Genomic DNA, 22644 nt, shown 5'->3' on the forward strand with positions numbered 1-22644 from the left:
ATGATGTATGCATAATTTATTTCTCTCTTTTATAAAAATAAGAGAACTGAATTTGGGCAACTGGCTCAAGATCATCCAACCAGTAAATGAAAGACAAGAGATCCAAACCTAGGATAATCTATCTCCAAAGTGTCTCTAAGCTTTCTATCTTGATGATTGGCCACATTTAAAATACTTAATAGCTATAATTTTATTTCAAGAGGAATAATTTTATGTACTGTACGAATTTCACTTCAGGTATTTATAGGTTAGCACTTTTAACCCTTCTTTCTTGACACAAAGACATTTTCTCTTAATAAAGACATTTGCATGAAAATGAGCTAATCCATATTGTAGTGCTTTATCTGTCCAGTCCATGTTATAGGTTTATCAGTTCACATTTTCCATATTTCTTACTTGAAAGCATAACCCTTGGTGTGCTGAAAGATGACAAAAAAGAATTAATGATCAAAACCTGAGGAGAAAGCTGGGGCCAAGAGTCCCTGGAAATGAAAATGTGTTGAGTCAAGAGGAATGACATTGCAATAGTAAGGCTTTTTTACTGACAAACACAATGTCTGGGCATGTGCCTGTGGGGAAAGACATGTAAAAGCAGGGACATTTTAAGAGTTTGTTAGTGTGCAACACTTAGCTCTTGAAAATTGTGTTTTATATCTTATGAAGAACTCATAAGTGTATCCACATCTCATTAAGTATAATTTCTGCACAGTGAACAAGATGTAAATGCTTTTTATAGTTTTGTTGTTTAAATTATTTGTGTTTGGTTCTGATTTCTAAAGAATAATAATGCTAACTAGAGAATTATTTTGAAATGAGACAATCTAATCTACAAATTGTACTGGGTAACTTAAATTGTTATTAATATTAAATTTAATGATCAATGAAATAAACGTCACATTTATTTTGTAGACTTTTAATTATTTTATGTTGGGAGTCAATAACTTTTGTTTTCAAACTATAATACTGTTTTTTTTTTAATGTTTATTTTTGAGAGGGACAGAGAGAGAGAGAGAGCAAGCATGCATGAGAGTGGGGTAGGGGCAGAGAGAGAGGGAAACAGAGGATCTGTCTGCTGCACTGACAGCAGAGAGCTTGATGCAGGGCTCGAACTCACAAACTGGAACATCATGACCTGAGCCAAAGTTCGACCCTTAACAGATGGAGCCACCCAGGCACCCTCAGAACAATGCTTTTTAAAAAGGATCTTACGGGCGCCTGGGTGGCTCAGTCGGTTGAGCGTCCGACTTCGACTCGGGTCATGATCTCGTGGTCCGTGGGTTCAAGCCCCGCATCGGGCTCTGGGCTGATGGCTCAGAGCCTGGAGCCTGCTTCCGATTCTGTGTCTCCCTCTCTCTCTGCCCCTCCCCCGTTCATGCTCTGTCTCTCTCTGTCTCAAAAATAAATAAATGTTAAAAAAAAATTTTTTTTAAAAAGGATCTTAATAACTGAGAGATCATTCACATACCGTACAATTGTGCCATTACAATGTGCAGTTCAAAGGGTTTTAGTACATTCACAAATGACTCCTACCATTACAACAGTAGATTTTATTTTCATGACCTCAAAAAGAAACCCTATTCACTTTAGTATTACCATCCCTACTTGTTTCTCTTTACTCCCTGCCCATCCATAGGCACCCACTAATTTGCTTTTTATCTCTATTGATTTGTTAATTCTGGATATTTTATATAAATGGAATAATTAACATTTAGTCTTCTGTTACTGGCTTCTTTTACTTAGCATGATGTGTTCAAGGATTATTCATGCTGGAGCATGTATCAATAATCTATTAATTATTATGGTTGAATAATATTTCCATTGTATGGATATACCATATTTTATTTATCCATTCACCAGTTGGACATGTGGGTTATTTCCACCTCTTGCCTGTTGTAAACAGTGTTGATTAATTATTTGTGTACAACTATTTATTTGAATGCCTACTTTCAGTTCTTTTGGGTATATATAAGAAGTGGAATTAGATCATTTGGTAACTTATTTAAACTCTACTTTTAAATGTTTGGAAATTGCTATTGAAAAGTGGCTGCACCATTTTACATTCTTACCAGCAGTGTAGGAAAGTTCAGATTTTTTTCACGTTCTTGTCAACATTTGTTATTATCTGGCTTTTGATTCTAATGTCCTAGTAGGTACAAAGTGGTATGTTGTGGTTTTAATTTACATTTCTGTGATGACTAATGGTGTTGAGTATCTTTTTATGTGGTTGGTGCCCACTTTGATATCTTCCTTGGAAAAACGTTCATTTAAATATTTCACCTCTTTTTAAAAAAATGGCTTATGTGTCTGTCTAGTACTGAGTTGTAAAAGTTCTTTGTATACTTTGGATACAAGTCTCTTATCAGATACATGATTTATTTTGTCTCCATTTTGTGGGTTGGCTTTTCACTTTCTCAGTGGTATCCTTGGAAGCACAAACATTTCTGATTTTGCTGAAATTCAGGTATCTACTTTTCTTTTGTCGCTTGTGCTTGTGATGTCATATCTGAGAATCTTTTTCAAATCCAAGGGAACATATCCTCTGCTTTTTTTTGAGTTTTATAGTTTTACAATTATGCCTTTGATCTATTTTGAGTTAATTTTTGTGTATCGTGGGGCAAAGGTCCAGCTTCAATCTTTTACACATAGCTCTTCAGTAATTCCACCTCCATGTGTTGAAATACTCCCTATTAAATGGTTTTGGCACCCTTGTCAAAAACTAAGTTGGCCATAGACATATGATTTTATTTCTTGACTCAGTTCTATTCCATTCATTTATATGTTTATACTTTTGTGAGTACCACACAGTTTTGATTACCAATGACTTGTAGTAAGTTTAAAATCAGGAAATATAAGTACTCCTACTTTGTTACTGTTTTTCAAGATTATTTTGTCTATTCTGGGTCCTATGTAATTACATATAAATTTTACAATCAGCCTGTGAATTTCTACAAATAAGTCAGATGGAATTTCTCATAGGCATTCTGTTGAATCTGTAGATCAGTTTGAGGAGTATTGCCATATTAAGTCTTCCAACCCACGCTCATGGATGTTTTTTCCATTTGCTTAGATTTTCTTTAATTTCCTTCAACAGTGTTTTGTAAATTTCAAAGTAGGAGTTTTGCACTTCTTTTTTTTTTTTAATTAATGTTTATTTTTGAGAGAGACAGAGCATGAGTGGGGGAAGGGCATAGAGAGAGGGAGATACAGGATCTGAAGCAGGCTCCAGACTCTGAGCTGTCAGCAGAGAGCCCTACATGGGGCTCGAACTCACTAATGGTGAGATCATGACCTGAGCTGAAGTTAGATGCTTAAATGATTGAGCCACCCAGGTGCCCTATGAGTTTTGCACTTCTTTTGTTGAGTTTGTTCCTAAGTATTTTATTCATTTTGATGCTATTGTAAAAATTATGTTTTTCTTCGTTTTGTATTGAGATTATTCATTGCTGGTTCATAGAAATACTATTGATTTTTGTATATTGTCCTTATATTCTGAAAACTTGCTGAGTTAATTTTTTTTTTTTAGTTTTATTAATTTTTTAGTGTATTCCCTAGGATTTCTTTTATACAGTATCATGCCACCTGGGTTTGGACATAGTTTTTATTTATTTATTATTTTTAAATTTATTTTTAATGTTTATTTTTGAGATAGAGAAACAGAGTGTGAGTTGGGAAGGGGAAGAGAGAGAGGGAGACACAGAATCTGAAGTAAACTCCAGTCTCTGAGCTGTCAGCACAGACCCCGATGCCCGGCTCAAACTCACGAACTGCAAGATCATGACCTGAGCTGAAGTCCAATGCTTAATGGACTGAGCCCCCCGGGCGCCCTTCTTTGGATATAGTTTTACTTCTTCTTTTCCAATCTGGATGTATTCTGTTTCTTGCCTATATTGTCCTAATTTGAACCTCCAGTAGAATGTTGAACAAAAGTGCTGAAAAAAGCATTTTTGTCTTGTTCCTGATCTTAGGGGTAGGGCATCTAGTCTTTCACCATTATGTATGGTGTTAGCTATAATGTTTTTTGACGGTGGCCTTTACCAGGTTGAGGAAGTTTCCTCGTATTCCTTCACTGTCATGTGGCTTTATCATGAAAAGTTACTGGATTTTGTCAAATGCTTTTCTGGTGTTTATCGAGATAATTGTGTGATTTTAATTTTTCATTCTATTGATATGATGCATTAAATTAATTGATTTTGAGATATTAAACTAACCTGGCATTCCTGGAGTAAATCCCACTTGGTCATGGAATATCATTTTTTAAAAAATATGTTACCAGATTCAATTTGCTAGTATTTTGTTGAGGATATTTGCATCCGTATTCATAAGAAATATTGGTCCATAGTTTTTTTTGTTTTTTGTTTTTTTCCTTGTGATGTCTTTGTTTGGTTTTGGCATCAGGGTAATACAAGGTAATGAGTTGGGAAGTGTTTCATCCTCTTATATTTTTTGGAAGAGTTTGTGTAGAGCTGTTATTAATTCTTTGTTTGGTATAATTCACTAGTGAAGCCACCTGGGCTTGGATTTCCTTTTTGGGTAGGTTTTGGTTAATAATTCATTCCCTTCACTTGTTGTAGATATTTTGAGATTGTTTTTTCTTGAATCAATTCAATAGTTTGTGTCTTCCAAAGAGTTTATTTCATCAAAATTATCTAATTTATTAGTGTACATTTGTTCATAGTATTCCTTTGTAATACTTTTTTTCCCCCACTAAGTTTGGTAGTAATATCCTCTCTTTTATTTCTGATTCTAGTATTTTAAGTTTCTCTATTTTTTCTTGGTTAATCTATCCATAGGTTTGTCAAACTTGTTGACCTTTATAAAGAACCAGGTTTTTTTTTTTAAATTGATTTTTCACTATTGTTTTTGCATTCTCTATTTCATTAATTCCTGTTATACTTTTTATTAAGAAAATAATTCTTATTATTTTCTTCCTTTAGATTTAATTTGCTCTTCTTTTTCTAGTGTTTTAAGGTGGAAGCTTGGCTTTACTATTTGAGATCTTTCTTTCTAAATATAAGCGTTTGCAGATATAAGTTTCCCATTAAGTACTGCTTTAGATACATCTATCATTTGTATGTTGTGTCTTTATTTTCATTCATCTCAAAATATTTTCTGGTTCCTTATTTGACTTCTTCATTGAACCATTGATTATTCAGGAGTGTGTTGTTTAATTTTCACACATTTGAGGATTTTTCTAATCTTTTTCTATTATTCTACTTTCATCTCATTTTGATTGGAAAATCTACTTTGTATTATTTCTGTCCTTTTAAGTTTTTGAGGTGTGTTTTATGGGCTAGCATGTGATCTATCTTAAAGAATCTTCCTTATGCACTTGAGAAGAATGTATATTCTGTCATTGTTGGGTGAAATATTACATAGGTATCTGTTAAGTCTGGTTGATTTATAGTGTTGTTCTAGTCTTCTATTTCCTTGTTAATCTTCTGCATAGCTGTTCTATCCATTATTAAAAGTTGAGTATTGAAGTCACACCTATTATTGAATTGTCTCTTTTTCCTTTCATATCCATCTAATAGCTCTTTTATAATCTCACTTTTTAAAGGAACTCAAATACCACAGGCCAAGATCATTGTGCCTCTGGTGCTCAATGGGAAAATGGTGCAAGGTGAAAGGTCTCCACTGACAAGGTCTGAAGGTTTCAACAGATATGAACTTATTTTGTCCAGATTATTTACTCTGAAACCTCTGGATTTCTAGTGATCTAATTTCCAATGGTTGAGAATGGAGGCTAATTTCTCACTGCAAGAAGACGAGAAAGAGATTTTTTAGCTTACCAGATTCTAAAAACAAAGAGAAATTCAACATATGAAGTGGGGATAAAGAGGGACTGATTTCTTCCTTTGGTATTATGTGTGGAAGCAACAAAACAAGAAAGGAATAAGAAATAATGATAGAAAAATGTAGTTTACTCTTGGGGGAGGAGACTGACTTATTCTCTCAGAAACCGTATTTGCTACCATTAAACCCACTTACCTTCTAGTCACTATTGTGGAACTTAGATTCTCAAGAGGTATGAGGATGAAAACATCTCTAGTCAAAAGACACTATTTCTAAACGGGGCTTTTATCCTGAGTCTTTTTCCACTTTTCTTCCACGAGTTAAATATTGATACCTCTTTTATGACCATCCCTTAAAATTACCATAAGACCCAGGTCTGGACATCCAGATGAGGTCCTTTCTTTCCCTGGGGTAGTAACCTTGTTCTCTTGGCTAGGTATAGTCAAAGGTGTCCCAAAACAAAAGGCTGGATCCCCAGATGTTTGCCAAAGAGAAGGAAAAATGCAGGATGTAATGTCATATTTCTATGATCCTTTAATTTCATCCATAAAATGTTCCATTTGTTTATACTGGGGAAGAGAGAGTTCAAGGCATCATTTCATAATGGCCTTGTACCCGGATACATAGTACACCCTTAACCTTTGCTGGAGGCATCTGAAGTGAGAGTGTTGCCGATGATTGCTTTGTCACTAATGCTGACAAAGGGTCTTGTGGAAATATACTGCAGATCTTATGAATTTCTTTTTAATATATTGGTGTTTAATAATATAACTATAACCAATGAGTAATAATGCTTAACAAACTTTCACTTCTTAGTCATAAACAATTTTTAAGCTAAAATAAAAGAGTTTAATGAGAGTAGAATATATGACAAGTTAAGTTTTGATTAGAAGTTACTGTGAAGTAAAGACCTAACTAATGAAGCCCTACTTAGGGTGAGCCAGTCAGAGAAGGACACTACATGGGAGTATCTGGCTTACCAGAAGGCATTAAGAGGGATTTCAGTGCTGAGGATTCTTCACAGAGTGACAGAATATAGAGTAGATGATGTTTGGAGGGGGCCAAAGAAAACTTTTCTATTTCATAAATTTGCCTACAGCTAACTCTGCCCTGTTGACATTAAACTGGGCTTCACCAATTTCTGGATCTTAAAAACATATAAAAGTAAAAATGTTATGTATTACCTAATTAATTTTTAAATAACACCATTTGTTATTTTGGGACGCTGTCTCAGATTGCATCAACCCATGACAGCAAGTAATGGTGGACATTTATCACTTTTAATGATTCAAATGAGTACTCCATGTACTTCCTATACTGTTCCCCAGAGTTACTGAAAACAAATCTTTGGGAATGCAGCAATTCTATAGAACGCTTATTTTGAGTTGTTTGTAGGGCTTCCTGGTTTACAACATACACCTTTAGAAACTTAGCAATCTTGATAGACAGTTTTAATGCCCCAAATGAAGCAATAATTCTAAGAGGAAGTGTTCTTTTGGGGACTCTGACTACACTCAGAGTTACCAGAGAGGCGCTATTGATCTGGGAGGTGAAAAAAATAACAAAAGCTGTATTCCAAAAGCTCCAAACTCTTGTTAGAACAGATTGTCCCAGGGGCACCTGGGTGGCTCAGTCGGTTAAGTGTCCGACTTCAGCTCAGGTCATGGTCTCACGGTTCATGAGTTTGAGTCCTTCATTGGGTTCTGCTTCAAATCCTGTATTCCTCTCTCTCTGCCCTTCTACTGCTCTCTCTTTCTCTCAAACACAAATAAAACATAAAAAAAAATTAACCTTCTTGTTAAAAAAGAACAGGTTGTCCCATATCTAGAGTCCCCACGGAATGAAAGACCAGGCCTCTGGGCATTGTCTCCAGAGTCCTAACCTACGTTAAGACTGAAAGAGTTAAAGATTATCACAGGGAGGTACCTGGGTGGCTCAGTATGTTAAGCATCTAACTTCAGCTCAGGTTATGATCTCAAGGTTTGTGGGTTTGGGCCTGCATTAGGCTCTGCACTGACAGTAAGTGGAGGCCCTGCTTGAGATTCTCTCTCTCTCTCTCTCTCTCTCCCCCTTTCTCTCTGCCCCTCACCACTTACAATTCTCTCTCTCTCTCTCTCTCTCTCCCTCTTTCTCTCTGCCCCTCACCACTTACAATTTTCTCTCTCTCTCTGTCTCTCAAAATAAATAAGTGAACTTAAAAAAAATTCTTAAAAGATTATCACAGGAAGTATATATGGATGTGTAATATTGTGTGTGTGTGTGTGTGTGTGTGTGTGTGTGTGTGTGTTGGAAGGAAGAGGCAGGGAGGAAAGAAAGATGGGAGCCAATTCCAGATCTTGCATGACCTTAAAGCTTGAAACCTCATTTAGCAAGTTAAAACCAAATCCTCAATCTCAAAATCTCAAATGCCCTTTGAGTCACTTAGGACTTTGCTTAGAGCATTAAGAATTAGACAAAGGAAATTCTCAACCACTGCACCTGCTCATACTTCATTCTTGTTTCATCATATCCAAGATCTGAAGGATTATTTTTATGCTAGGTTAAGGTCTAGGATAGGTTTAGACCTGAGCTTCCTTCCATCTTCCCTTTCCAGACTTCTTTCACCCCATTTTCCCTTCTTGGGTCTCTCTTGATGTTATTCTTCCAGGGGTAGTAAAGACAGAACTGATCGCTCTGGTTTGATTTATAATCCTTTTGTTTTTCCCTGTCTTTGAGAATCAAATCAAGAGAATGAACTTTGATTCCCTTTAAAAATCATTACGTCTCTCGTCTCTCAACTCTCTCTTCCCTCCTAACCTTTCCCCACAATGATGGTAATATTAATACTGGAGAATCGCATTTCAGCACTGATCTAGAGGAGGTCTTGTTCTTCTTGAACTTGGATGAAATCAAGGGAGGCCTCCGCAAGATCATATCTCTATTGCCATAGAGACTGAGAGGAGACAGTTGTTTCAAATATTAACAAAACATCAGTTTGGGGATGGTATATTTTTCCCATTATGATTGTAGGAAATCATAACATTCTTATGCTTTACAGATGAGAAAATTGAATCTCAGCCAGGTTAAGAGATGCCTGAGGTGTCAGAATGGCACAACTCAGCCTTCTTGACTAGACTAGTTTTCTTTCTACCATGCCATGGCTACTACTTAATAGTTTATTATTTTATGTTTTATTTATTTTTAAATTTTTTTTTCAACGTTTATTTATTTTTGGGACAGAGAGAGACAGAGCATGAACGGGGGAGGGGCAGAGAGAGAGGGAGACACAGAATCTGAAACAGGCTCCAGGCTCTGAGCCATCAGCCCAGAGCCCGACGCGGGGCTCGAACTCACGGACCGCGAGATCGTGACCTGGCTGAAGTTGGACGCTTAACCGACTGCACCACCCAGGCGCCCCATATGTTTTATTTATTTTTATAAAAGGTTGTGGCCAAGGGAATTTCCCCACCATAATGTATGAAGTTAGTTTGATTCATATTAGAAGAATGAAGTCTTGAAAACATTTCCCAGTAGAAAAAGAAGAGAGAGGCAGAAAGAAAAAAAAAATAGATTATGTATTATATATCAAGGACTATTTACAATAAAGAGTCTATAGATACCACATGGTTGTTTTATTAAATTTAGAGTCAATTTAAATATTTATAGGGGCTCACTGAAAGAAAATGTTGTGTCATTGGATTAGAAAAGAGCATTCACATGAATACAGGATTGTGTGTGTGTGCGTGTGTGTGTGTGTGTGCGTGTGTGTGTGTGTGTTCAGTTTCTTTTGATCTTATTTTGGTTTGTCAAATACAGTAAATGAACAACTTCTGATAAATGACTTGCATGGAGTAGGGTGTAACAAATGATGATGATGATGAAAAATGTCCTTTAGTAAGATGTACTTAGGAACACTGCATATATATATGTTTGCCTCTCTTCTCTCCCATAGCCCACTTCCCTCCTTTACCCTGAATTGCTATCAAGAGGGGCAGAGCCAATATATATTTCTACTAATTGTATATATGTGTACCACTTTCTTTACTGTCTTGGCAACACTGGGTACTATCAATTCCTTTATAAAATTTTCCTACTCTAAAATGGTAAAATTAAATCTTATTTTAATCTACAGCTTCCTGATTACTAATAAGGTTGAGTCATTTTTCTAATAATAGTAATAATAACCAACATTTATTGAGTGCATATACCATGACAATTATTTGACAATCCCTTACGTGTATTGTCTCCTTTATTCCTGATAGTATCCCTGTGAGTTAGAATATCTGATATTTACATTGCAGATGAAAAGGTATAGAAGGATCAGTGACTTGTTCAAAGCCAAACAGCTAGTAAGTGATCACCTAGATTTGACTTTAAATGACCTGAGTCTAGAGCCTAATGCTCGTAAGAATTTTAAGTTATCTTTTTTTTAAAAAAGTTTATTTATTTTGAGAAAGAGAGAGAGAAAATACCAAGCAGGCTCTGTGCTGTCAGTGAAGATATGGAGTTTGAGTACACAAACCTTGAGATCATGCCCTGAGCTGAAATCAAGAGTCGGACACTTAACTGATTGAGCCACCTAGGTGCCCTATATATTAACTTTTTTTCCATATGTTTATTGTCCATGTGGATTTCCTTTTATGTGAATGATCTATTTTTTGTATCCTTTGTCCTTTGTTTTATTTACATAGCCACTTGATGATGAAACTTTATTACCTAAAGGGTAGTGATTTTTTTTTTTAATTTTGTTTCCAATGCTTGGACCTGTAGCAGATCAAAAGACCAACTCATAGTAGATCAACAGGAAATGACTTTAATAATTTTTAGAAATTCAGACTTATAAAATTATGTTGCAAACCATTAGAGATTATTTTATGTTTTGTTTTGATAATGGAGAAATTTCTGGGTCTTCATTTTCAGCCCCAAAATAGTAATTAAAAATGTTTATTATATTTTAAAGTGAATATTTAGTGGTTAGACCTACTTAAGACATTCTTAAATTAAGCACTTAAAAAACCCAACTCTTTATTTTTTTCCAAGGAGATGTACTTGCCAAGAATATTTTAATCTATGAGTATATTACACAATTTTAATTGGCAGAAAACATTTGTACCAAGTTAAAAATTGCTTGAGAGAGGCTTCCAACAAAATTGTCAATCTGAGATGTTGACTTCCTTTTTCCCTGTTGAAACAGTGAAGGTCACAAGTTCCAGTTAGTATGTTTTGGTTAGTTTTACAAAAACGAATACTACAGGCCAACTTCTGCTCTTTCTCTTCATTTTTTCTGGATTCCTTTGTTCATTGGTTAATAGAGTTTTTGCCTTTCAGTTAAGTTCTTTATTAAATTGTTTTCTAAAGGAATACAGAAAAGTTATCTGCTTGACTTCAGCAATGTAAACCAGCCAAAATAAACACGCACACACATACACACTCACTCACTCACTGAGACACAAACAGCCCTGTGTTTGAAACCAAATGAATATTTCAAATGTTGTCCTCAGTTGTTTGAGTCTAAAATTGTATGACAACTGAAACTATGCTATTAAAACAGGAAGTAGAAGGAAACCACTGCTCAAATATTGGGTAACCTTGGACATTTCTTTGGAAATGCTTAGTTCACATCATTGCTATTTTGTTTGTGGAGTGCCTGCCCTGAATACAGGTGAGGGACTATGAAGGATTTGCTTGGATGGTATGGTCAACAGTGGATGTTGGTCTAGACTAATGATGGATCTCCTTCCCATTCATTAGAATGGCTACACAGACAGAATCCCCTGGGTTTAGGCCACCCCCTCCCTTCTATCTAATCCAGCTTAGGATCTTCTCACCTCATGTCTTTCTTTTTTTTCTCAAAGCCATCTCATCCATTGCTCATTCTCTCACTATCTTTCAACGTAGATTCTATGGAAGCAAGAGAGAGAAGGTTGAAGAGAAGCAGGAGGAGAGTAAGCCTATAAGCCACTGAGGCAGCTACTGTTTTCATTCTTACCCTTGTTCTCTCTCAGCCCTAGGACTGGTCTCAGAATTTTAGAATATTTCCCTTCATTTCTCAAAAACTATCCCTTTCCCCTTTCAGTTTCCTACCAAGAGACTATGCCCCATATGTTCTTATGAACTGCTTTAGGTTTCTTCTGAACACAAGGCATATTTTACTACATAACCCTGCTCTGATCACCTGTGTCCTCTTTATTTTGTACTAGCATTGAAGCAGAAAAAGACGAAGAAAACAAGCTAGGTATGTAGCAGTCTTTTAAGCCACATTTTTATTTATTCATTTATTATTTGTTAGCTTTATTGCACTATCACTGACATAAAATTTAACGGTATTTAAAGTGTACATCATGGTGATTTGATATACATATGCATTATGTAAGTCACATTTTATCTTTAAATCCCATTTTATCTTTAACTATTAAAAATAAAACTGTGAGAAAACCCACAAAAATAGTTTTATGCTTGCTTTAACACCAAGAGAAAAGGGTAAATTCTGTGAGATTACCATGTTTCTCACTTGGCCAGAGAAAAGCCCTAGGCAGAAGCAAAAGATATAATACTAAAAGTAGAATTAGCTTGGCTAATTCTCAAGACTTTTAGGAGATAAGGAAGGGGGTGACAGGGTTCTGCCCAAGATGGTGGCCTTATTTATTTTTGCTCTCAGGAGCCCTTGACTCCAGTTCCTAAGAACCCCATCAAGCCATATTCTGTTGGAGCCCCTCCCCAGGCCATGAGAACTGCATCAGAAACTTGAATTTGGGAGTGTGAGGAGGTGTTAGGGACAAACAGAACCACAGCTGAGTTTACTGTGTTGATGTGTTTTGTTTGGCCAATATGGTCTTCCTGCCGTCCATCCTTCCTCCCTTCCTCCTTCCCTCCCTTCTTTCCTTCTTTCTTCCTTCCTTCTCTCCTTCCTTCCTTTAATTTGAAAGCTGTGATGTCTTCAGTTTACCACTGGCCCCACCACTGCCTGTTAGTAAATATACAAGAGTTTCAGTTTTTTATCTGGGCTGCCCAATCTTGAAGACATTTATGATCCTAATTATAATCCCATAGGTGAAAATGGAGTATGGGGAGATGTGTTTTTACTTCTTCCCAGGGCCTTGGTAGGGTGAGGCCTTTTATGGCTAGACCTTAGGGGAAAGAAGAACAGGCTTCTCTGAAGCTCTGTAAGTGTTTTTGTGTTTTGTTTTTAATATTTTTTTAATTTCACTTCTAAAGTAAGCCTTATACATTGTATTCTCCAACATTGTTTACCTTCTTTAATACACAAGCCTTCATTTTGCTCTGTACTGACAGTGTCCATGCTGAAATGCTGAATGCAGTTCCCTACAGAAATGTGTATATATCTATATCTATATCTATATCTATATCTATATCTATATCTATGTATATGTATATATACATATGTGTATATATATACATATATGTACATATGTATCTGTACATATGCATACATATGTATATATACACATATATTGTTCTTTTGAAAAATCAATAGCAACAAAAATAGAGCCAGTTCTGACACACACCCACACCCACATATCCCTGATCTTTGTGATTTTTTGTTCAGAAAAAATAGTTCAGGTTTTCAGGTGAGAATTCATTTGTTGAAAGCTGTAGTTTTAAATTTAATTATTCATGTATTAGTCAATGAAAAGGCAGCATTTATTTAGTAGGATTTCAAATATATACCTTTTTTCTTAATGCATTCACTGTAATTTTTGATATAATGAAAAAGAAAAGTATTACTGTAAACAATTTCAGACCTTGACCTCATTCTTCCTATAATTGGCAATGTAATCTATTTTCTCTTTGCTGTTAGCTTTTATCAGGAGTTTCTGTGCATAGTGCAACTATTTGGCCGTAAAGAATTAAAAACTGAAAGAAAAACAAAAAGAGTATAGGAAGGCTCATCCAAGAAGAGGAATCTTTCTTTTTCTTGGTAATTTTCCTACAGAATCAACCAACCACTGAGCTTTCTTAACTTCATTTCCAGGGAGGGGTGAGAAAGTGCTAGACACAGACTGAAGAAAACTATCTGATAAAAATAAATTAACAAATTTAGTAGTTGGGGTGAAAATGAAATTTAATAAAAACAATAGAGTGCCTTTTGCTGTAGCTGTGAATGATATTCTATAAAAATCAGTAAGAACAGAAAAGTGGTTAAGATGGTAAGTATCATGTTATGTGTATTTTATTGCAATAAAAACTGGAAGGAAAAAGAAACCAGAAATGAGAAAAGTTATGAATTGTGATTTGACAGGAGAACTTCAGTTTCTGAAGATCACAATGTCAGCATGAGAATGGCCATTCAAATAAAGCTAACTGGCACGTGTTTAAAATCTTCCATGTCAACTACAGTTAAGTGTGGATATTTTTCCCATTTAAACTATGATCTTGGTTTAATCCATAGAGTAGGAACAGCAAAGCAAAGGAAAAGAAAGCTTGTAGCAGAGGATATTCTTGGAAATTGATGCCTTTCACTAGTATCCTGTGCAGTTTGAAAGCAAATAATTTAATTGGATGAAAATCAGTTAAGCATCCATTAAGGAGCTGTTTGAGAACATTGTATCATTAAATAATAGTTGCTGATTTTTCTTAACTGCAAGTAGGAAATGTGAAGAAAACATTGGAGTGAAGGGGACATTTTGGAATAACAGTTTACCTATAAAACCTGCTCTATAGTTGTTACAATTCTATCTCGCTCATTTGTTGTACTTTTTAGGATTTCATTGGTGCTCATCAGTAGGGAGAAGAAACTAAGACTAGAAGAAACCTAGACAGGAAAAACAGGTCTCTCTGCTGGTTGATGGATCTTAAACTACTTTTGGTCTATGGATTCTTTGAAAGTTTGATGAAAATTCATTTGCATATACCCCATACTATCAATATACAGAATTGACGTTGAGGGTTCATGGATTGTCTGAAACTTACTCATGAGTCATCCCGAGTTCTGTGGATCAAGAGGGAAGAATCTTTGCTCTAAGATTTGCCTTCAAGTTGGGTAGTTAGCAGTCCGATGCCCTGACTAGACTTCGTCTCATTGGTGGTCTAACTTGGAAGATGGTAGATAGCAGTAGAAGGATTTAGGCAGTGCTCACATGGGAAGCTGGGGAGGCCTCAGAATGAATTCTCCAGATCATCACATTATTCCAAACCAGACTCCAGACTACAGCTGAGAATGGAAGGGGCAGGGTTTCCCCTCTCCATAGCAGTTTCAAACAGTGAAGTTAACCAGGTTCACAATCCTCGCTAACAAGGACAGCCCTAATAGCACTACAGTACTAAGCAGGAACTTGAGGCAAATCTTCCAGCGTGAGCGAACCCAGTAGGGATTTGAATGCTGTGTGCTGACTGGAGGGCCCACTGGAGCTAAGGGCTTATGCTTGCCAAATGGCAAACCTTTTGCAGTGAACTAAATTTGTAAGCACCAAGGAGACTTTTTTTTTGCACTTCATGCCATGTTTGTAATTACCTTAGGAATTTTAGAGCTGAAACCTATGACTGAATATCATGGACTGTAGTTGAGTATGGCTAAAAATGTGAGGTAGAGTTCATGGTGTCTGTACATTTTATTTCTGAACATGAACATGGACTGAAGTATATAGAAGGTATTGCAGTAACAATACATCTATTGTTATTGTTATTGTAAATGACATTTACCCTTTACATAGAAGACCACACATAAAGCTGCCTTGTATAGAAATGATATCTTAAGCGCTGCTGTTCTCCATATGCAAAGGGCAGATTAGAGCTTGTTATATTATGCGGTTTCCTAGCCAACTCTCTGAATCAACCCGGTTGTCAAGCATGACCAGATTTTTTCTCTTCTAAGTTAGTGATTGAGGCTGTGCTTTAAGAAGAACATATTTATTATTTGGTAATTTTTCCTTCCTCTTAATGGCTTGCATCATCAGACTCATCCCCCTGAGCATGGCCTGATTCAGTATGTCATCTGGCATACCCACACCTGCCACATTTCAGCCCTGCTCTGTCAGGCAGAAAAGTCCAAGCAACATGCTGTTTAAATGGAGCCATGCTGACAGTTTCCGTTCATTCAAATAACATCTGTGAGATTGCATGGATTAACATTCAGATGACAGAAATCTTGTTTTTATTCAAGTAAAGAGATAAGGACTGGTTCATTTTATCCATGGGCAGGCACTAGAGAAGACTCATGTCTCCTCACTGGCATGGATCAGTGATTGTTATTTTACTAATGGTTTTACATCTAGCCTGCCAATAAATTTAGGCCAGGGTCCTACTACCCTTATAAAGAAAATTTCACTGGATATGCAAATAGTGCTATGTTTCTTAGTATTGGGAAATTGTATTCAACTAATTAAAAACTTCATTAAGTGTCCCTTCTCTCACTGCACTAAAAGAATCTACTTTAGAAACTTCTGGGTTTGCCCTAACTCCTCCACGTGCCTGCTTCATTTTTCAGGAGGATGGGATGTAAAACATGTATGTTAGAATGACAGCGCTGTGTCAGGGATTGCTTTTGGTCAGTTGGATAAGTATTACAAGCTCTGTGACCTGAGGGAGACTGAGGAACACGGTGGGAGGAAATGGTGGAGGTCAATATGCAGAACACAGGTGTGTATAGATTCTTCTATTGTGGGAACTGATAACTTTATTTCCACATTGGAGTATGGACACCTTGCAAGGAGCTGCTCATCAGCAGGTGTAGACCTAAGGACCATTTGCAGAGCACTAATCATAAAGAAGGTGTCTTTATGTAAGCTGCCTATTTGCGTAGCTTGGGACAGTGGTCTTCGTGAGTGAAGAATTGCTTTTTTATTGTTGTAAGTGCTGAATCATAAATATAAGCCTTGACACAACCCTAGAGTCTAGTGTTTTTGAACTCTTTTTTTTCCTGGGCCATTCCTAGAAACACCTGGGAGGTAGAGTAGATTAGTGTCTGATGCCCGCCTGCTCTTTGTTTCCACTCCCTAATGTCCTCTCCCCTTCAGAAACCCATGGTGTCTCAGGTCTCCTTTCTTTCTTATCTCCATTAAAACCTGTATCTAGTAAAAAAAAAAAAAAAAAAAGTCAGAATTATATCCACATCCACATTAAGCTTAAAAAATAACTGATTGCTGACTTTTGATTTACCTGAAACAAAGAGTAAAACTGGACAAAATACCTGAAACAGTGGTTTTCAAGACATCCAGTGAAGGACAGTAATCTCTGAGAAATAGGGGAAAATGAAGTGAGGCCTATGATGGCCTCAACTTAACTACACTGAGAGAGGGGCGGGCTATGTTGTGCTGGTACAGGGGGATCCAGGTATAGCCTGGTGGACTGAGTTGAGAAAAGTGAGGATGTTTTTGGTTGTCTTTATGACTGGGGATGTTGTAGACATCTAGTGGACAGCAGTTGATGGAACAGTCCTGAATAACAAAAAAATTTCTAGCCAAATTGTGTAAGTGCCACTGAAGAAACACTGATACGTGGCCTCTGCCAAGAACGCTGAGGAGGGTTAGGGAATATCCAAGACTTTCTAGTGTAATGATACTGGGATGCTGAGGATAGGATAATTTCTGAAAACATGAGAAGCATACAGTTAACTATTTAGTTTAAGAATTATTTACAGAAGAAAATATTACAACATGGTATGTATTTCAGCCACTCTGAAGGCTTTAGGAAGAATTTTCTTTGTTTAGGATATTGTAAAAACCTGTGGTCCTGAAGCATCCCTTCACTTGTAATACATTCTGATCGCTTTTGAATTTTAATTTTATCCTGGCATTGCCTCTTGTGAACAGGTGTCTTTAAATAAAGAAACATATGGTTTTAATGTGACTTCATGAACTGAGAGTCACATTCCCGCAGATGAAATGACACTTCAGGCAAAGTGCAGGCTGCCCACCTCAGAGCTTTCTAATCATTATTTATAAGTAAACATCTTGCCCTCTTGGTGATAAATGAAAATAAGCAACTCCTTCTATATAATGACTATATTAATTATGAAAGCAAAATCATAATTATGCCAGAAAAACAAATCTTTACTTTCAAAGAATAACATTATTTTTGTCTTACAGTTGATTAACATAGATAGAAATGAATACTTGGGTGTTAACAGACGATTGACATATTCAACAGAATTATTTTTAGACAGAGCTTGCCTTTATGGAGGAGAGTTGAAGATAATTGTTGGCTAATACGCATTTCACTTCCTTTGCTCCATCAGTGCTCTTTGAGTGTTGTTCCATGGAGAAGAGTAGAGCTAGGTGCTAAGACTCGAAGTGAACAAGACGGCCACTGCCTTTGCTGTCTTCCTTGTTTAAATTGCTGTCTGTTCATAAAGTGAAGTGGTTGGGGCTGGAGATGGGTGTTTCTAAGTGGGTTTGGTGCAGAAAGGATACAGAGAAAGAATCAATCTGGAGTGGAGTGGGAGTTGGGGTCTGGGGAACATTTCTGGCACCAGTGAATGACTCCGAGCAAATCACATTACCCACTGGGCATCAGCTCCTTCATCTGCAAAATGAATGAATTGCTCTTTGATCTCAAAGGTTTTTCCAGCTTTAATTTATGAATGGAGGAAATCTGCTCTTTGCCTCCAGGGATGGGCTTTCCTCCCACAGCAAAGTTTATATGCTAAGCAGAGACCTTACTTTATCCTTCCCTGATGATTCTCTTCCTGGTACACCCTGTTATACAGAGAAAGATGACAGACTGGCTGAAATCATGGACTTTTCATTCATTTCTCCTGATCTTTTTGCCTTAGGTGAGAATCATAGTTATCTTAGATCCCTTAGGAAACTTTTCAAAAAGTTGAGGGCTCTTTAGTTCTGATGATTATTATTTAGCACAATGCCTGGACAGGCCCAGTGTTCTTACATACTTAATTTATTTTAATGAACTCTGACAGGCTGGCCTGGCCTAACTCAATACATTTGCAGTTTTATTGAGCATCTTTCCTATTATTCTAGTTTAGCTAAAGCATTGATGTCCTACAATTTTTTAAAATTTTTTTAACATTTATTTATTTTTGAGAGACAGAGAGAGATAGAGCACAAGCAGGGGACGAGCAGAGAGAGAGGGAGACAGAAAATCCAAAGTAGGCTCCAGGCTCCGAGCTGTCAGCACAGAGCCCGACGCAGGGCTCGAACTCACGGACCGCGAGATCATGACCTGAGCTGAAGTCTGCTGCATAACCAACTGAGCCAACCCAGTCACCCCTGTGTCTTACAATTGTTAACATAAAAGCTTAGAAAATTACTTTCATATTTTCATCTGAAAACATAAAGAATAATAGCATTATTTATTTGTCATGGCAATATTTTAAACAATGGCTAAGACACAGTAAACATTCAGTAAATGATAACTGTTATTCTTTTTCTGATTGCTAAAGTTTAAAAATGTTTCAAAGTTTGGTAGGGCAAATATCCCCTCATTATTTTAGTTTTTAAAAAAAAATCACTGAATATTCTTACATATGACCTTTAGAATGCTTTCATTAAGACCCAAAGGGGGTCAGGGGGGTAGAATGGTGCTGTCATATTTACAGCATAAGTTTCCCCATTTCACTTACCTGATGTACAAGCTAACAATCCTCTCCCCCTCCAGTGGGGATATGTGTGACATTCCTCAGGCACTTCTGGCTGCCCAGGAACAAGGGAAAGAAGAAACAAATGGTCAACTGGTAGACATCACAGTCATGCAGGACATGAGCCTCCATCAGTTTGCAACTGCCTTAATGATCTACAAGAAAAAAGGCAATCTCCAGAAACCTATAGACTCAATTTTCTGAGAGCCCTAACATCACCCTCCCCTCCAGAGGATAGAAAGTCTTATATAATCAGTTACTCCTCACAATCTCAGTGCAGCTCTTTCTGCCCATGGCTCCTGTCCCCTTGCTTTAAAAAACCACCTTTTGGCATCCAAGACCTCTCCAGAATTCTTTCTTAGCCATTGGCTTTGAGCCCCAGTACTCCAAACCACATCATTACCCATTGCTGTGAAATAAGCCACCACACAACTTGGTGGTTTAAAACAAGAACAATTATTTCTCACTATCCAGTGGGCTGACTAGGCTGAGTTGGCCAGTTCTTTTCTGCTCCATGCAGTATAGGCTGACGTTGCCTATGTCCTCATGTTCAACTGGGAGCTCTGCTGCAGTTGGTCTAGAAGGTCCGAGAAGGACTCTCACATGTTTGGAGTCTCAGTTCTTACTGTTGTTTAGATGTCTCAGGTCTTGTCCACATGGCCTTTTTCTCTTGCTAGATACCCTGGACTTCCCTTCTAGCATGGTAGCATGCTTCTAAAACTGCAAAGATGGTAGCCCCAGGTGTTTTACAGCCTGGAGTCAAGGCTGTGAACATCACTTTCTTTTTTATTTTATTTTTTTATTTAAAAAAACTTTTTTTAACGTTTTATTTATTTTTGAGACAGGGAGAGACAGAGCATGAACAGGGGAGGGTCAGAGAGAGGGAGACACAGAATCTGAAACAGGCTCCAGGCTCTGAGCTGTCAGCACAGAGCCCGACGCGGGGCTCGAACTCACAGACCGTGAGATCATGACCTGAGCTGAAGTCGGCTGCTTAACCAACTGAGCCACCCAGGCGCCCCTGAACATCACTTTCCACTGCATTCTGCTATTCAAGTCATCACAAATTTAGCCCAGTGTTAGAGAGTGGAGAAATAAGTTACACCTCGTGATAGAAGGGGTAACAGTCAGGGAGGAGAGAATTTGATGGTGTCTGGTAATGGGCCGGAACCAGTATTGGTTAGCAAGTTAACAGGAAAAAGTGCTGGATGTGGAGCAAAAGCGGGGGGGGGGGGCAAGCTGGAGCTCATTGAAACCTCTGTATCTGTCACTTCATAGAACTGTTACCAGTTTCAAAGACCAATGGCTCCTGCTTAACTTCTGCCTCTCAAATACTATTCAAATATTCCTTTTGGTCACTTGTAACTTAGAACCATACAGAGAGGAGGCATCTGGGAACTTTAGCTTAACCAAGTTGAAAATACAATGATCCAGTAGACTATTTAAGAACGTGAATTATCTCTCCATTATTTCAAGTCCTCGTTTATACCATTAGTGGTGTGTTTGCTAGTTCTGTTCATATAACTCTCCATATTTTTTACATGTGTTAATGAGGTTTCGTTGTCTTTAAGGCTCGGGTCATTCTTTTGCATTTCTTTTTCAGTGGCTGTGCAGTTTTCTAGCACCATTATTGAAGAGACTGCTCTTTCCTTGGTACATATTCTTGGCTCCTTTATTGTTGTTGTGAATTAATTGATCATATATGTGGGGGTTTATTTCTGCATTCTCTATTGTGTTCCATTGATCTTTGTGCCTCTTTTTATTCCAGCATCATACTGTTCTGATTACTATGCCTTTGTAATATAGCTTGAAGTCAGGGAGCATGATGCCTCCTGTTTTGTACTTCTTTCTCAAGAATGCTTTGGCTATTGAGGGTGTTTTATAGTTCCATAAATTTTAAGATTGTTTGTTCTATTTTTGTGAAACATGCCATTAGAATTTGATGGAGATTGCAATGAATCTGTAGATTTCTTTGGGTAGTATGGACACTTTAATAACACTGATTTTTAAAATCCATGAACATTAAACATCTTTCCATTTATTTGTGTCTTCTTCAGTTTATTTCATCAATGTCTTATAGTTTTCAGTGCATGGGTCTTTACCTCCTCGCTTAAATTTATTCCTAGGTATTTTATTCTTTTTGATGCAGTTGTAAATGGGATTATTTTCTTAATTTGTCTTTTTGAGATTTTGTTATTACTGGGTAAAAATACAACAGATTTTTGTATGTTGATTTTGTATCCTGATAGCTTGATTTTTTTAACTTCTAATTATTTGGTAATATGGTACATGGCCTCTTTTTGTTCTGTTGTCCCAGAACCTACAAAAATTAGAGGGGGAGCCTGACCAAACTTTATTAAATAAAGTTATGACAGTTAAATCCCTGTCTTCTTAATGTAATGAAAGGCTTTTATTATTTCATGGCTTCATATCATGCTGGTTATTCTGCTACTTGCATTTGTTATTTGATTAATTTCGTAGTCAGCAGGAGTATTTCCTTGCATAAATGTTAGGAAGAGTTCATAATTGTTATATTTTCTGAACAAAGGAGTTTCTGGGAAGGTCTTTTTGTTGCCCCACATATAATCTCTCACCTGTCTATTGAATTGTTATGTCGCTATCTTTTCTTCTAAAATGCTTCACTTGTTTTTATATAGGAAAAGGAGATATTGATACCAATATGATTGTTTTCCTGTTTCATTCAGTTCATTCAGCAATTACTTATTGTGAGTCTACTATGTCTAGTGTAGATAACTTGATTTCTTCTCCCTGGATGTTTATAATTTTGATTTTTGAAATTCATTTATTCTTACTTTTTATGTTTATCTCTTCCTCCTTTCCTTCTGAGTTTAGGAGAATTTCTCTAGGTGGTCTCATTCATGTTTATGGTATTTCTGAAGTATGCAATCTACTGTTGCCATAACTATAATGTTTGTAATTCAGCTCTTGCTTTTAATTTAAAAGCATTTTTTCCCTGGTAGCAGAGTGTTCTTTCTTTACAGAAACAATGTCCTCTTAAATATCTTTGAGATTATAAATTGATATTTTCATTATTTATTAAAAATTCTGTTTCATAGAAGAATATTTGATTTATTACTCATTCATTCAACAAATATTTACTGAACACATTATGTGGGAAGACATTGTTCTAGGCACTGGGGATATATAAATGAGCTAAACGGATTTTATATGGGTGTATAATATATCAGTGGGCTAAAGGGATTTTTAAATTCCTTCCTTGGGGAGTTTACATGCTAATGGGGGAGGAAACATTAGCAAGGAACATATTTTTTGAAGGTCACACGATCATTCACATGGTC

The sequence above is a fragment of the Leopardus geoffroyi genome, chromosome C1 (genome assembly GCF_018350155.1).
Source record: "Leopardus geoffroyi isolate Oge1 chromosome C1, O.geoffroyi_Oge1_pat1.0, whole genome shotgun sequence".
NCBI lineage: Eukaryota > Metazoa > Chordata > Mammalia > Carnivora > Felidae > Leopardus > Leopardus geoffroyi.